Genomic DNA, 13,477 nt, shown 5'->3' with positions numbered 1-13,477 from the left:
AGAACTGAGCAGGCATAGACTAAAGCTAAATTCAGCTCTTACTCTCATTTTAAACTGTTTCAACTCCAATGTCTTCAGCACAGCCACATTCAGTAACTACTACTGTAAATGAAAAATAGGCTCACATAACCTGGTATTCATTGAATGCCAACTGGATAACCCCAAGGAGCACAAGTGAGGTCCTAAGCTAAGGCCAGCTGTACTCTTTGCTAAAGATATGTCACTTACGTGATAGCTTTAGCAGACCAAGTGTTCCATCAAGTGATATGGCTGTAAATAATTTACCAGCAACCCCATAATACTTGATTAAAACCTACTGAAAGAAAATCTAATTAAATTGCCTCAGAAAGAACAGATAATTGTATGACAGCTGTGTAAAGGGCAGATGGCGAGTGGAAGCTCATCAGAACATGAAGAAGTATTTCAGAAAAGGGTACCTTTATCTGTACTGTGTTGTGATGACCTCCACCTGTGTGATGCTGACTGTTCTGGGGATCATTCCTCCTTTCTGCCTCTGGGCATCTGAACTGACAGCGAGCGTTCTGGCTGTCCTCATGACTGGCATTTGGGCACCTGTGGAGTAAGTACCTAATCTCTTAGGCAGCCAGGTTAGAAAGTGCTTACTGCATCTTTTAGTGATGAGCAGCAGACGGCAGGTAAGTTACGAACCACATGAGTCACAGAACTGGCACTTTTTTTTTTTTTTATAAAGGCTGTATAGAGGAATATTAATGAGTACAGTACTTCATAGAATGGCTTGAATTGCAGGGACCTTACAGATCATCCCATTCCATCCCCCCTATCTTGGGCAGGGATGCCACCCACCACACCAGGTGGTCCAGGGCCTCGTCCAACCTGGCCTTGAACACCTCCAGGGATGGGGCATCCACTGCTTCTCTGTGCCAACCTGAGTGGAAACTGCTGCAACAGAATATTCAATATTTTTTTTAAAAGGTAGCAATCCAGGTACCCAGAAGAATAACTCTTACCCACATTAGAAGATGCAATACCCAAAATAAATCATCCCTTTGTTCAGACCAGCCCTCAGCTGCAAATATATATTTATAGCCCGATTTGTCAGCACCTGGAAACAGGTTTGAGGATGTATTGCTAACTGCCCTCTCCACATCCCAGCAGTGAAGCCCAAAAAAAAAACAAAAAAACAAACAACCCACCAAAACACACCAAAAAAGGAAATGAAAAATACTAAAATCAAAATTTGACAAGTCCCCAAACACACCATTTCTAGACAGATTTAGAAGACAGGCTTTTAAGCGGACAATAGTCATTAAGGAAAAAGATTTTTCCAGACTCGTTCACCTGGGAGTTCACTACTGCACATACAATTGCAACTGCAAGCAGCGGGGGCATTGTGATCCCCAGATCGCCAGACACCAAACAGGAAGGGCTTCCTGCTTTGGGGTCAGACTCTGGTCCTAAGCAAATAGGTCCTATTTCATGTGAATCTATACATGAAAAGGCTTTGAACACCCTAAAAATCACCTCCAACAATTTGTGCATACTAACCCTGAGGTTTTTCCATCCTGAGTGAAAGCGCATGCTGTGTCACTGGCACGGTGGGTGAAGGAGGGCTGGTAGCATTAAGTGCCATTGTTCTCATTTTACAAATAATCTTCGTGTACCCCAGCAATTTTCCAAGGGACTTGGAAAGCTCATGAGCACCCAACCAGCACTCCCTCCTGAGCTGGGACACTGGTCTCCGGATAAACCTGCCTCTTTCTGCCCACATCTCAACTGGCCACAGTTTTAAGTTGAGGAAGGTCTCCCCATCATTTGGTAACCTGACAAGAACAAAGACAACAGTAACCCTTCCAACAATTGCAGAAAGGAGGGTTCAGCTCAGTCTCCGAGTTTGTCTATCCCAGCTGGGATAAGAGAACCTACTGCCCAGAGACAGGCTCTCACCAGAATTAAACATGCTGCTGGTGCACCTACATGAGACCAAAGTACAGCTTTGATCAAACTACCATCCCGATACAAACACCACGTTATCCACACGGATCTCACTGAAGCTGCCATCTATTTGCAGTTCGTTACACAGACATCGGGTACATGAAGTTTTTTGTTATGAGGGGAAATTGTTAGGCTATCTCACAGTTTGAAAATAAACACTGCAAACTCACCCCTCTCCTTGGTGGTTCCCCCAGCTGCCACCATGCAGACTAACTTGTCAGGCACCTTTCCCAGAAAGGAGAATTGCCAGCCCAAATGCTCGTGATTTAAGGACAAGAAGGTCACGCACTTCAGAAAGGCTTATCCGCAGAAAACTTGGCAACTACCTGCACAGCAGCATGGAAACCATAGTGCTCTCTACTGTGAGAAGAAGGTGCTTTGGACTACTTAAGAAGAGGTGGTACAGGACCTCCTTGAGGAAAAACCCTTAACATCATTTTTCCCAAAGAAATGAGCCATTCTCACTGGTAAATTTCAAAATCCCTCACCCATTAGGGTGGCTCTCCAGTTTTCCCCATGTCCTCTGCCCCAGAATTTGAAGCCAGATAAATCTTAGAGCCACAGCAACTTGCATTAAGCGGCTGGAGGTCAGGCTCAGCATTTAGAAGAACTCCAAAGAATTCTAGCAATGCAGAGACTTGCAGTGCTTGCTGATACTGTTCCCACAGCTCAGACGCTTTGTCAAGAGAGACCGTGCTGCTAACCCACCCTGCAAAGCAGTCTGAATGTGCAGACTATTCTCTGCAGCACATGGGGGCCATGCCTGGTATGGAAGAGACCTCACACCATGCTCCCCTCACCAGGAAGAGGGGATCACAAAAAAGGCCAGGCCAGCCTACCTACATACGGGACCAACAGTGAGTGAAGGGGAGAGGCAGGGATCAGGCCACGCACTGCCTTGTGTTCTCCCCCTCCCTCTGCCCCCTGCTTTCACAGCTGCAGACACGACCAAGGCAGGAATGTGCAGGAGAGCCGGGTCGGGCCCTCTCTGCAGGACGTGTCTGCACCACCGAGGCCAGAGGACAAAGCCCTGTGAGAAGGCAAAAAGCAAAGCAGCTGGAAGGACACCGCAAGGTGGAGACAGCCAAGGGGAAGCTCTTGGAGAGACCGAACCATTCCCGAGGGACCAGGCTTGCCATCAGAAAGGCACCTCGGCCACCAGCACTGGTCACTGCTGCTCCTCCTCAGCCTTCCTCGCCCCATCCCAAACAGCTCTTAGTGGCTACACAGCATCACAAAGTCAACTGCCACAGCAACTACCCGTGTAACTTGCCGCCTTTAGAAAGAAAGGCATCTTGCAGTTGTCAGCTCTGCCTTCTCCTCCCAGTGCTGCCATGAAAAACCGGAGGCTCGAAGCCAGATGTTGCTCTCTCGAGTCACCCTTCTTGGTGTAAGCGTTCACAGTAACACCAAGATCTGTTAGCAAAGCTCCCCTGCCAGGCCAGAGAACCTGCTCCTTCACCAAGGAACGGGGCAAAGGCAGCGTGCCTCAAGCTACAAGGAGGAGCTGTAAGGAGCACTGCCACCACAGGGGACTTCACCCACAAGCAGGGCTGCACCACGCTGCACTGCTGCTGCTGAAGTGCTTGTGTCTCACCCAGATGAATGGATAGATGCTACTACAGTTTGAAATCTTAAGTCGTCAGGACTCCGTTAACTTCAAAGCTCCTAGCTTCAGAGCACAAACTAGTTATTCTTGGCAACTGAGGCAATTTGAGTAACACAGAAGAAGAAAAAAGGAAAGAACACATCAGTGGAGCTGCAGCACGCCTTGGCAGCAGGATGTTGTTGTAGATTGTTTCCATAAGAATCAAAAACTAAATATTAGTGTCACACCAGCAGAAGTATTCAGCCACGCCTCCAATCACAGAGTGGCAGCCGGTAACAGATAAGGCCCGTTCAGTTAGATGCAAATAGGTAGCTACTGCTACAAAGGCGCACTGAGCATCACTGTAAAAAAACCCTCCCAAGGAGCTGGATTGTATTTCCTCCAGACACGGCCTCAGCAGAACCCCAGCCAGAGTTTCAGTGCAGCAGCTGAAAACCTGTGCTTCTAGCAGCTCTCCTTTCCCCCTCCAAACTCTTCTTTCACAGACACCGCTCAGGTCACTAGCCATGACTGCAGATGGCCCAGGGACCCGGGGTGCACTGACCGAAACTCTGCCCCATTGTACCCACACAGACCGTCACCAACACAGCAGTGGTTAAACCAGGCCCGCGGCATGCAGCCAGTGGTTTTATGAATATTATGTTTGACCCACAAAGCAAGACCAAACCAGTTTTAACACACATAATATCCTGGCCTAATACAACCGGGGTTGACATGCCCTTTGACTTCCACTCTGAGATTTCTCCCACCTTAGCTGTGTAAGCAAATGCTGCAAGTCTTTGGCTTACTTCAATGCTATCATCGCCTTCCTCTTCCGAAGAGCTTACATACACCCCTGTGTTTCACAGGAAAAACAGAAAAAGAAACCTTCATTTTTTCAAAGGGAGCAGGTTGAAAGTCTATGCAAATCTCCCCAAAGGGGGCAGTTCCATGACACCAATACCTGTTTGTTTTAGTTGTTTCCTTAAAACAAGGGAGAACAGGCAAAGATATAGCTTCCAGCATTCACTAAAATGAGGCAAAAAATGCTCTCTGATCCACACGTGCACTAAGAGTGTCTAATATTATTAGCTGGCACTGCTCTGAGGCACTCAGAACTGTCTCTATTGAAATTGTGGGAGAGTTAAAGTTGGAAATTTTATTATGTGGAAAGTTTCAGTTTTGGTCAGAAAGACAAAAGGCCCGTAAAATGAAATGTTTTGCTTGGCAGACGAAGAACAGCTTTTAAAAGGGAGACATCTGAAAGTCAGGAGTCTTCTGTGGAAAGTTCAGTCTAAAACAGTTTCTCTCTTTCTCTCTGAAGCTTTAAGCAACAAAAACTTACCACTTCTGCTTATTTCAGTGCAGTTATTCAGCTATAGCCATATGCAGGATTTAACCCTCTAGCTTACTAAAAAGGTAAAAAGAAGAAAACATTGCTCTGAACAATGAGAACTGTTGCTAGAAAATTCTCTGTGCTTTAAAGATGGATAGGGAAACAGAGAGAAGTCCTCCTTGAGCACTCTTAGGCAGCACGTGGGACACTGATGCGCATCTTCCAGTAACTACTTTCATTTGCATTGCCTTATACCTTAAAGAGGTTACACCTGGTTGAGGTTTTCAATCTGGAAAAAAGTATTAATTTCTTCTTTCCAGTTTATTCAGCATCACTAAGAACTAAAAATAAAGCCTCATACTAGAATCTGCAAGCCTCAACAATAGCCCCCCCAGCAGCAGCAAGAAGCTCGAGACTTCCTTTCTAAATTTAGATTGCTTCAGACAGAAGTGAAAGTTCTTTGATAAATGAACAACCCCACGTTTTAGAAGCAAATAATCAGGGCAGGAAAGTGCTTGCCCACTCTTTTAAGCCTCCCTGTACAAGGCTTCTGGGAAGTGCAGGTACAGCCGCCCAGGAGGTCCCGACAGCTGTCACCCAGCTCCACACAGCCCAGGGGAGGGCCTGGGCCCACTGCGCCTGAGCAGGATTCCTCAGCGCCATGCCAATCACTGCTCTGTAGATCTCATGGCTTCCATTATTAGAGCTATTCCCCTTGGGATAACCAATAATCATCAGATCAGAGGCACTCCACAGCCCCTGATCCAAGTGTGACTCCTTATTCGACTGACCACGTGCCCCGAGATGCACGCAACGCAAATTAGATTTCCTCTCTACGCACAAAAAAAGCGATGGAGGCCTGGCCTCTGTTGTGTTCAGAACACATTCCCAAGAGAAAAGACAACTAGATTTTAACTTTAAAGCCAAATCTAAAACTACCAAGAGCAAGATGGAGGCACTGCGTCCAATTCCAGATCCCAGGAATGGGTAGGGAACGGCTGCTGAGCGTGGAGCTGCTCCACTGCAGCGGCTCTCAGACTTACACCAACAAGTATCCAGGGGGTGCTACAGAGGACTTCTGTAACCCCATTTACAACGCCATTAAAAGGATAACTACTGTTTTACTGCCTGCTGAAGAGCCACTGCCTTAACTTATGGCAAGCTAACGTCTGCCTACAGCCACGTGCAAACACGGGGCAGAGCCTGTGGTGAGTCTTGGCAGACAGAATCAGTCCTCTAAAACACAGAGCACCACGACAGATCCTCTCTACTGCAACGTAAAACTAGGACATCCTGGTCAGTGGCTTATTTCACACTGTGATGGGCCAGGGCACCCTTCTTTGTCTCGCAGGGCAGGGGACGGAAGATGACACACACACAAAACGTTTCAAGGCAATGAGCAGCATTCACCACTTTTATTCTCAGGGGGTTTTTGCAACTGGACGGAGAATGCCCTCGGCCTGCAACAGAGCTCAGCCTCCAGCCCTCAGTACTGTCCCTCCAACAACTTCCTGAAGTGTAACCTAAAGAAACACATGAAACCTTTTGTTTTCTCCTTTTAGGAAAATCACTAAGAAAATAGGAAGCTGCTTCTTTTTTCCCCTCACTGATTAAAAATGTATTTGAGTCAGTCATCTAACCACACGTTCTGCGGGCACCATCTGCTGCACCTCCCTCCCCAAGTCACTTCTGGCTGACCAAAAGCAGTAGCGAGTTGAGCTACAAAATTCTTAGCCCGTATTTAGGTGGGAAGGTTTCTATTGAAAAGCTGTCTGCTGTTACCTGCCATCATGGCTTTAGTTTGTAGGAAACAAGTGATTTTAGGTATTGCTGAACAATATCCCAAATAACACCTGAAAAGCCTCAAACAGAGCCCACGCAGGTAAATATTCTATCTTTGAGTTCTGTTTTATTCAGTCTATTCCACACAAACACTAAAACCTTTCTGGTGTCATGTGCTTTTCTCACTATGCTGAACGTTCCTCTGCCAGGCTAAACTTGTACTCTTCTGCAGCCAGCTGCAAGCTATTTCCATCTAGTATCTCATTTTTCCTTTTTTTAAAAACAAAAACAAAAAACACTCACTTCTTGGAAGCAACAACTCTAGGCAGCTCCTCCTCTGCTGCGTACTTGCATAACCACACTGGTTTCTACAGCAATTTAGAGCACCATGGTACAGGCTTCTGTTGTTATTTGAACAGCCTCAAGTCCAACGAGATTTGCATCTTCCACCTACCTACAGTCCCTACAGCTCAGGCTTCCACAAAATGTGCTGCACAAAAGACATCTATTAGCAGACTGGACTGTGATACACACAAGCCCAAAGAAATCAGGCCATATGCTAAGGTTTTGGTTTCAACCTCAAGAATGCTCCAGGGTTCAGTTTAAAGCTAACTCGTGCAAAAAGGTTTACAGCGCAGACAGTGGGCTGAGACAGAGCTGGTGAATGTCAACCAGCCCAGGTTGAAGGGAATGCTACAGCTGCACCAGTGAGCACTCCATGGGAGCGTGCATGGGGGCAGCACAGCTGGGCTGGGACATCCCGCTGGGATCTGTAGGTGGCACAGGAACTCTGTACAGCTCCAGCTCAAGGCAAAGGACACCTATGAGCACCTGTATACTTAGTGGCTCTCGGTGGTCCTTCTACTCATCAGCATTACAGAATATCTCTAGTTTAACTTGGGACTGACCCTCTCTGAGATTCTGGGGGCACAGACCACAACCCTCAGCCGCCCTCACTCAAGTTGTGCCCATAGGGAACGGCTGCAGTCAGAGCCAAGCCAGATTGCCAAATTTTCTTAACCATGCCGCGCTAGTTGCTGCGTTCAGACTCCCATCGGGAAACAAGAGTACCCGCAACACTCCTATGCACAACTGCTCACAAGTTGTATCTTGGAAGGGCTGTTCCTTTCTTGTAGAACAGGTGTGTTTCCAGACTCAAAGACCCCCCAGTTCCTCACACTTCTTAGCTGTGGCAACTGAGCCACTGTGCTGCTGTAGCAGTTGGATGTGTGGGACTACTCCATGGGAGGGAAAAACGAGCAGGGAAGGAAGTCTCTAAGAGATGTCTGAGTCAGTATCCCTGGGTGGTGCCACCTATACATCACTCTGTGCCTTTCACCACAGCAGTAATCGAGCCAATACATTCTCCAATCCCCCAAACAGTGGGAAATAGCCAAACATGATTTCACTATAATTTATCTTTTGAAAAGAGAAAGTTCTGCTATTGGCTGAAAACAAGGATGGGAAATCATAGCCATAAAGGAATGGTGAGGGTTTTATCCCTCAAGCATCCAAAGGATTACACAGTCTATGCTGGAAATATAATTTTAAGCATAACTATTCCCTAAATAATTCTGTGTGTCACGTGACTTCTTTTGTTGTGTTCCTATTTATGAACAACACCAGGTGATAAATGTATGTACCACCACACCGACTCATATCTGTAAATCTGTCACTTGTACGCAGCTGTAACGTTCCTTGGGGTTTTCCTTGCATAAAATGCAGTTACTAGCTAGTGCTTGAACTTCAGTAGCAGACCCAGTTCTGCTCAGGTGCTACCTGTCCAAGCCTCGTTACATCCACAGGTTTAGCTAGATACAGCTGGAGTTCAAGTTGGGCTACTTGACTGATTAAATCAATTCTGAACCTGCAATACACATCAGAATTCATATGTGGAGACTGAGGCTTGTCTAGCACACCAGACTGTGGGTTCCTGTTAGTGTGTGTAGGCACGCACGTACAGAGGTCTCAGCTCCAGGCTCTGCTGAACTTTCCTGAAGTTCAGTTGCTGTAAGGATCTCCAAGCTGACTCTGCACAAAAATGAGCAGGAATAATTCTTTGTGTGGCCACTGGATTATGTCAAAGCTCAGAGAGACAAAGGCACTGTAAGGCCTTACTCTGATTCTTTCTTGCTTCCCAATTAGTGCTTCACAGAATCCAGCCAAGGAGCAAAGTACATATAAACCTTGAAAAGTGAAGAGAAGCCTTTCTCATATCTTCATCTTTATGGTAATCTACTCATCGCCACTTATCCTGGAAACTCCAGGTAAATTAAAACATTGCTGCTTTTTTTTTTTTTTGCCCTTTTTTTTTGTGTCAACTTTTATATAAACTCAATGGTAGGAGATAAGTCAAATTCCATTATGATGTGCAAATCCTGATCATATACAGAGACACTGCCGCAAAGAAAAGATGAATGCTACAGACTTTGTAACGTGGCTTTCCGTCCATCCAAGCCAAACAGATTCTCTGTTGAAACTTCTCTTAGACAAGTGCACAAGTTTAGGAAAAAAAAAGAAAAGTCCTACAGAAAATAATAGTCACCTTTGAGAAAAAAAAAAGTCTTGCATATATACAAATAGTAAGATGAAGTAAGAGAAGAAGGTCTCTTACATAAGATCTGCTGGAAAAGGAAGTTTTTTCAGCTGAGCAAGGCTCATAAACATGTGGCTACAGGTTGCAGCTTGGCCTGAAAAATTCACTACTCCCACTACTTACAATTTACAAACACAGTCTTCCTTTCCTTATGCATACCACATGTCCAACTTCCAGTCTGCAAGTTTGGATGATTACGATTCCTCTTCCTCTCCTCTCATTTCTTCACCCATTTTCAAAGCATTTCTTTCTTCTCTGAGATTGGTTAAGAGATAAGCCTTTCCTAGTCAAATTGCCAAGTGCATCAAGATTATGCTAAAGCAAGTTCGAACATATCTAATCCACAGGTATCATTCAGCCAACTTGAAAGACTGATTTGCGAAGCTGTAGACTCATTTGTGACACAGCACAGCTGGAATCAGACTTTCTCCTCTGGCATTACATTTTCTGGTGGTGCTGAACGGAAGACATTCCGGAGGGAGAGGTCAAAGCGATCTCTGCACACTGGTCCAAGAACATCTCTATCGCAGACACAGTCCAGCCAAAGAGCAGTGACAGTTTTCCTCAAAGAGCAGACAGATCTTCACAACACACGCTACCTCCCCACCCCGACACTCCCACCATGACCAGTTTGGAGGCAGCTTCTTTGCCAGAAACACTGGAGCTAGCTCTTACGATGTAAGAACCACAGTAGAAAAAAATACATCTGCAATCCAAACACTCTAGGTCTTGGTTCAGCCAGGTCCTGCCTCATCTTCGTTGCAATCAGGCTAAAGGAAAAAAATAAATAAATAAAGGTGTCCTTAGCCTGGTAATTCCCACAGTTTACTGAACCACCTATGCTGTTTCCACACAAGAGATTGAGAAACCGTAGGAACTCTCCTTGCAGTCAGCACATAGGACCGTATCCTCCTCCGCACTTCCAACAGAGCGGCTTGAGTTGCAGTGCTAGAGGTTTCACGTGCCTCACTACGGATTGTCAAGTCTGGTCCTGTTATAAGCTTCGTAGCCAGAGACAGAGATCCACAAAGATCTAATTTTCACAAAGAAATACAGCTAAAAATGATATGCTTCTAACTTTGCAAAACCAATTTAAGAGTGATGCAATGGATTAGCATAGAGACAGTTAAAAACTGTGTATTTTTTTTTCCCAGAGACACTTGGGGTAACATTGGGTGCTTACCATATGGTAAGACAAATTTTGCTCCCTTAGGTATGGCTTAGAATTACCATTATTTTCCATTTCAGTTTTGCAGTCTAGTTGAGAAGTGAGTAACCTGCAAGGACAGAACTGAAAGAAAGCCATATACCAAAGCGTTGGGTAAGAAGAAAAACACTCACGCACTTATTCGGCTAAATATACAAAAATTAAAAAAAAATACAAGACCTTGTGGTATCAGAGAACCTACTCTGCTAATAACTAAACTAACACAATCTACTTTGCACTACAGGGAAACTCCCTGCCCTTCTAAGAAACAGCCTTCATACATGTGAAACGGGCAGCTCATGTAACACATCTACACTGACGCGTTATTTGCCAGTAATTCCCACAGCCCTTTCTTCCCTCCTCTCCCTTCTGTATTACAGAAAGCTCTCCCTGCAATCTTTAGACCATGAGTGCTTATTTTTTCCTGTCAGGGTCCCACTTTGACATCCTTATCTACTGTGTGCTTTGGTTTGAGACCTCATGAGCAAGAGGAATGAGGAAGGACTTGAAGCACTTCAGTAAGTTGGGAGGGACATAAGCACGCACAGCCTAACCCTCAGTTAGGCTGATGTTCTCCACTGAGGCACACGCACGTTATGAATCACGCGGCATACCTGATGGCTATCTGAGCTGCGAACAGACTTGGAGGAAAGCAGTGCAAAAAGGACCAAGAGAGCAGATCTTGGGTAAAAGAAAAAAAAACAACATTTATGTTCATTTTCACCGGTGTTTTAGGCTAGTAAGCCCATTCACGTTACAGCTGCCTTCAGAACGTTACCTCAGGGCCGGGAGGCCGAGGTGGCAGTGGCCACACGCAGCTCCCTGGCCACACGACGCAGGGCAGCCGCGTCCACCTGCCTCCCTCCTACGTGCAGGTGGTCAGGACGCCTGCGGCTGACAGGTACCAAAGACTGTGTTCAGGGAGGTATCCTGTTAAGTTCACGCTTCTGACACCAAAACTAGACACTGCAAAACTTGTCAAAATATGAGCTCTATACAGATTGCATTACAGACGCTTCCCTGCTTTTTCATTCCTTATCAATGTAAGTTCTTTATTTTTATTCAAAACTGATTTTTGACTTAGTACATTGAACTGTCCTCAAAAGACACACGTGCAGCCTCGCATTTGGCCTCGGGACCTACTTCTTCAACTTCAGAGTCAGGTCCCCTCCCTTCCCAAATGAGTACTTCCCGCTTCCAGTTTGCTCCCCTTACCTATCTTGCATTTCATCTCAGCCCTGTGGCTTTGCTATACAGTTTACCAGTTATACTAATGCAGCTAAGTTTTCATAATTCTTCTTCCACAAAGAAGTTTCTGCGTAAGAACAGAACCAAAGCACAGATGAGGCTCACAGGCCCAACAACCATACCACTACCTAATCACGGCCCACGAAGCCATTCAGCTTGCCAAGGCCAGCGAGGGAAGCCAGCAGGCGCTGGAGATCTCCAGGTGCTTCACCTCACCACGGGAGTGCCTGGCAAGGAGCTGCCCTCAGCGCGCACAGTCACTGCAGGCTGCAGCCAGGTTATCGGCAACACCGGCTCCAGGCACCATCAGAGCACCTGTCTGGGCTGACTCGATCTGGTAGGCAAATGCGTACGGCCACACATGCGTGCGTTTCTGACACATTAACCATAGCGCAATAATCACACAGGGCAGTGCCCCAGGCGGGCCACCTGTCACTTGAGGCAGCCCACCACCCCGGTGTCCCTGCGGCATGCCACGGGAAATTATAACTTAGAGAAGTAAACACAGACCCTTGTCTCCTCAGCCTGGGCCTGGGCCCTGCATCTGCAGACAAAGCCACCTTGGGCTGGCGCAGGGCTGCTGAGCGCCATGTCTGACAACAGGCCGTGCCTGGCAGCATGTACCGTGGCACAGGCAACGGCACAGAGCAAAGGGCAGAGCCCGTGCCCCTTCCTGGAGCTTCATGGGCTGGCAGAGATCCAGTTCTTGGTTCAGCTCCCAGAGAAATCATACACTGGACAGTGCATCAGAGGATTTTTTCTGATGAGGGACAAATTTTACGACCACTATTGAATGTGGAACCCGTTTATTTAAGCAGATAAATGTTCAATAGGAACGCACACACACACTTGGCAGCCATCAACAGAAGCTGTTTTTGTTGCTTTAAGAACAACCTGAAGATGACAGCAGGCCTTTAACCTTTTTAAATAAAGGTTTCCTTTTAGAATGGGCCCACCAGCAAAATACTAATGATCATTTTCCAAACTGATGGTGATTTACATTGTGTAAGCATTGAAAAGACAGTCAGTAGGGTTGCCAAAAGCCTACATAAATATTGTTTTAGAAAGAATAGCCTTTTGAAGGCTATTTGGAGGTGGCAGGAGGAAAAAGAGCACTCCAAATTTAAAAAATAAAAAATAGAGCAAGAAGAGAAGGAAGAATGATAGATTTCTAAGAGGCAGTGCCAAGAGCTACCACCTATTGTTTCACAATTTTTTTCCAGCCTTCATTTCTTAAGTGATAGGTTTTACAGCATGTGTGTTCGTTAGAGCTACACGGTTGTAACGATTTTCCTTCCTTGAGCCTGATGCTCTAGCTCGATGGCCCTCAGCATCAGGCTAGAGGAAGGGACCACAGGCCTTCACGTGAGGCTCCTGCTTAAAAGACGGGGCTGGGTGGGAACTGCTTGCTCTGCCCAGAGCAGCATCTCCTGCACACGAGGTGAAACACGGGGGGTTATTAAGTACCTAAAGGTCAAACGAACCAAACAAAAACAAATCCAAATTCCCTTTCTAAATACTCGTGCAGACCCGTGTGCAGACTCAGCCCTTATCCGGGTGCACCACACGTTTGGTGCACGAACAGTGTCACAGAACCTCCCCGAGCAGCACAACCTCCCTCCGACACGGGCCGCGATGCTGCTCCCCCGCCGCACCGGAGCGAACGGGACTGGCTCAGATCGGCAAACCGAGCCGGGGCCGAGCGACGGGCCTGGAAGGGCGCCCCGGGAGCACACCCAGCGACCT

At 46.5% G+C, this 13,477-nt stretch overlaps 1 protein-coding gene across 4 annotated transcripts in view; it reads right to left on the bottom strand.

Moving 5' to 3' along the window:
* KSR1 (kinase suppressor of ras 1) overlaps positions 1 to 13,477 on the bottom strand; it is a 67,378-nt gene that overhangs the window by 53,187 nt on the left and 714 nt on the right. The window contains exon 1 of one of the 4 annotated variants that reach the window (XM_040532444.1): positions 438 to 573. The exons of the other annotated variants lie outside the window; for them this stretch is intronic. The gene's annotated coding sequence lies outside the window, so the exon portion shown is untranslated. Of the gene's footprint in view, positions 1 to 437; positions 574 to 13,477 lie in introns of those variants that run through there. 4 annotated transcript variants of the gene reach the window in all.

The sequence above is a fragment of the Cygnus olor genome, chromosome 20 (assembly GCF_009769625.2).
Source record: "Cygnus olor isolate bCygOlo1 chromosome 20, bCygOlo1.pri.v2, whole genome shotgun sequence".
NCBI lineage: Eukaryota > Metazoa > Chordata > Aves > Anseriformes > Anatidae > Cygnus > Cygnus olor.
This window is presented reverse-complemented; position numbering and strand designations above follow the sequence as displayed.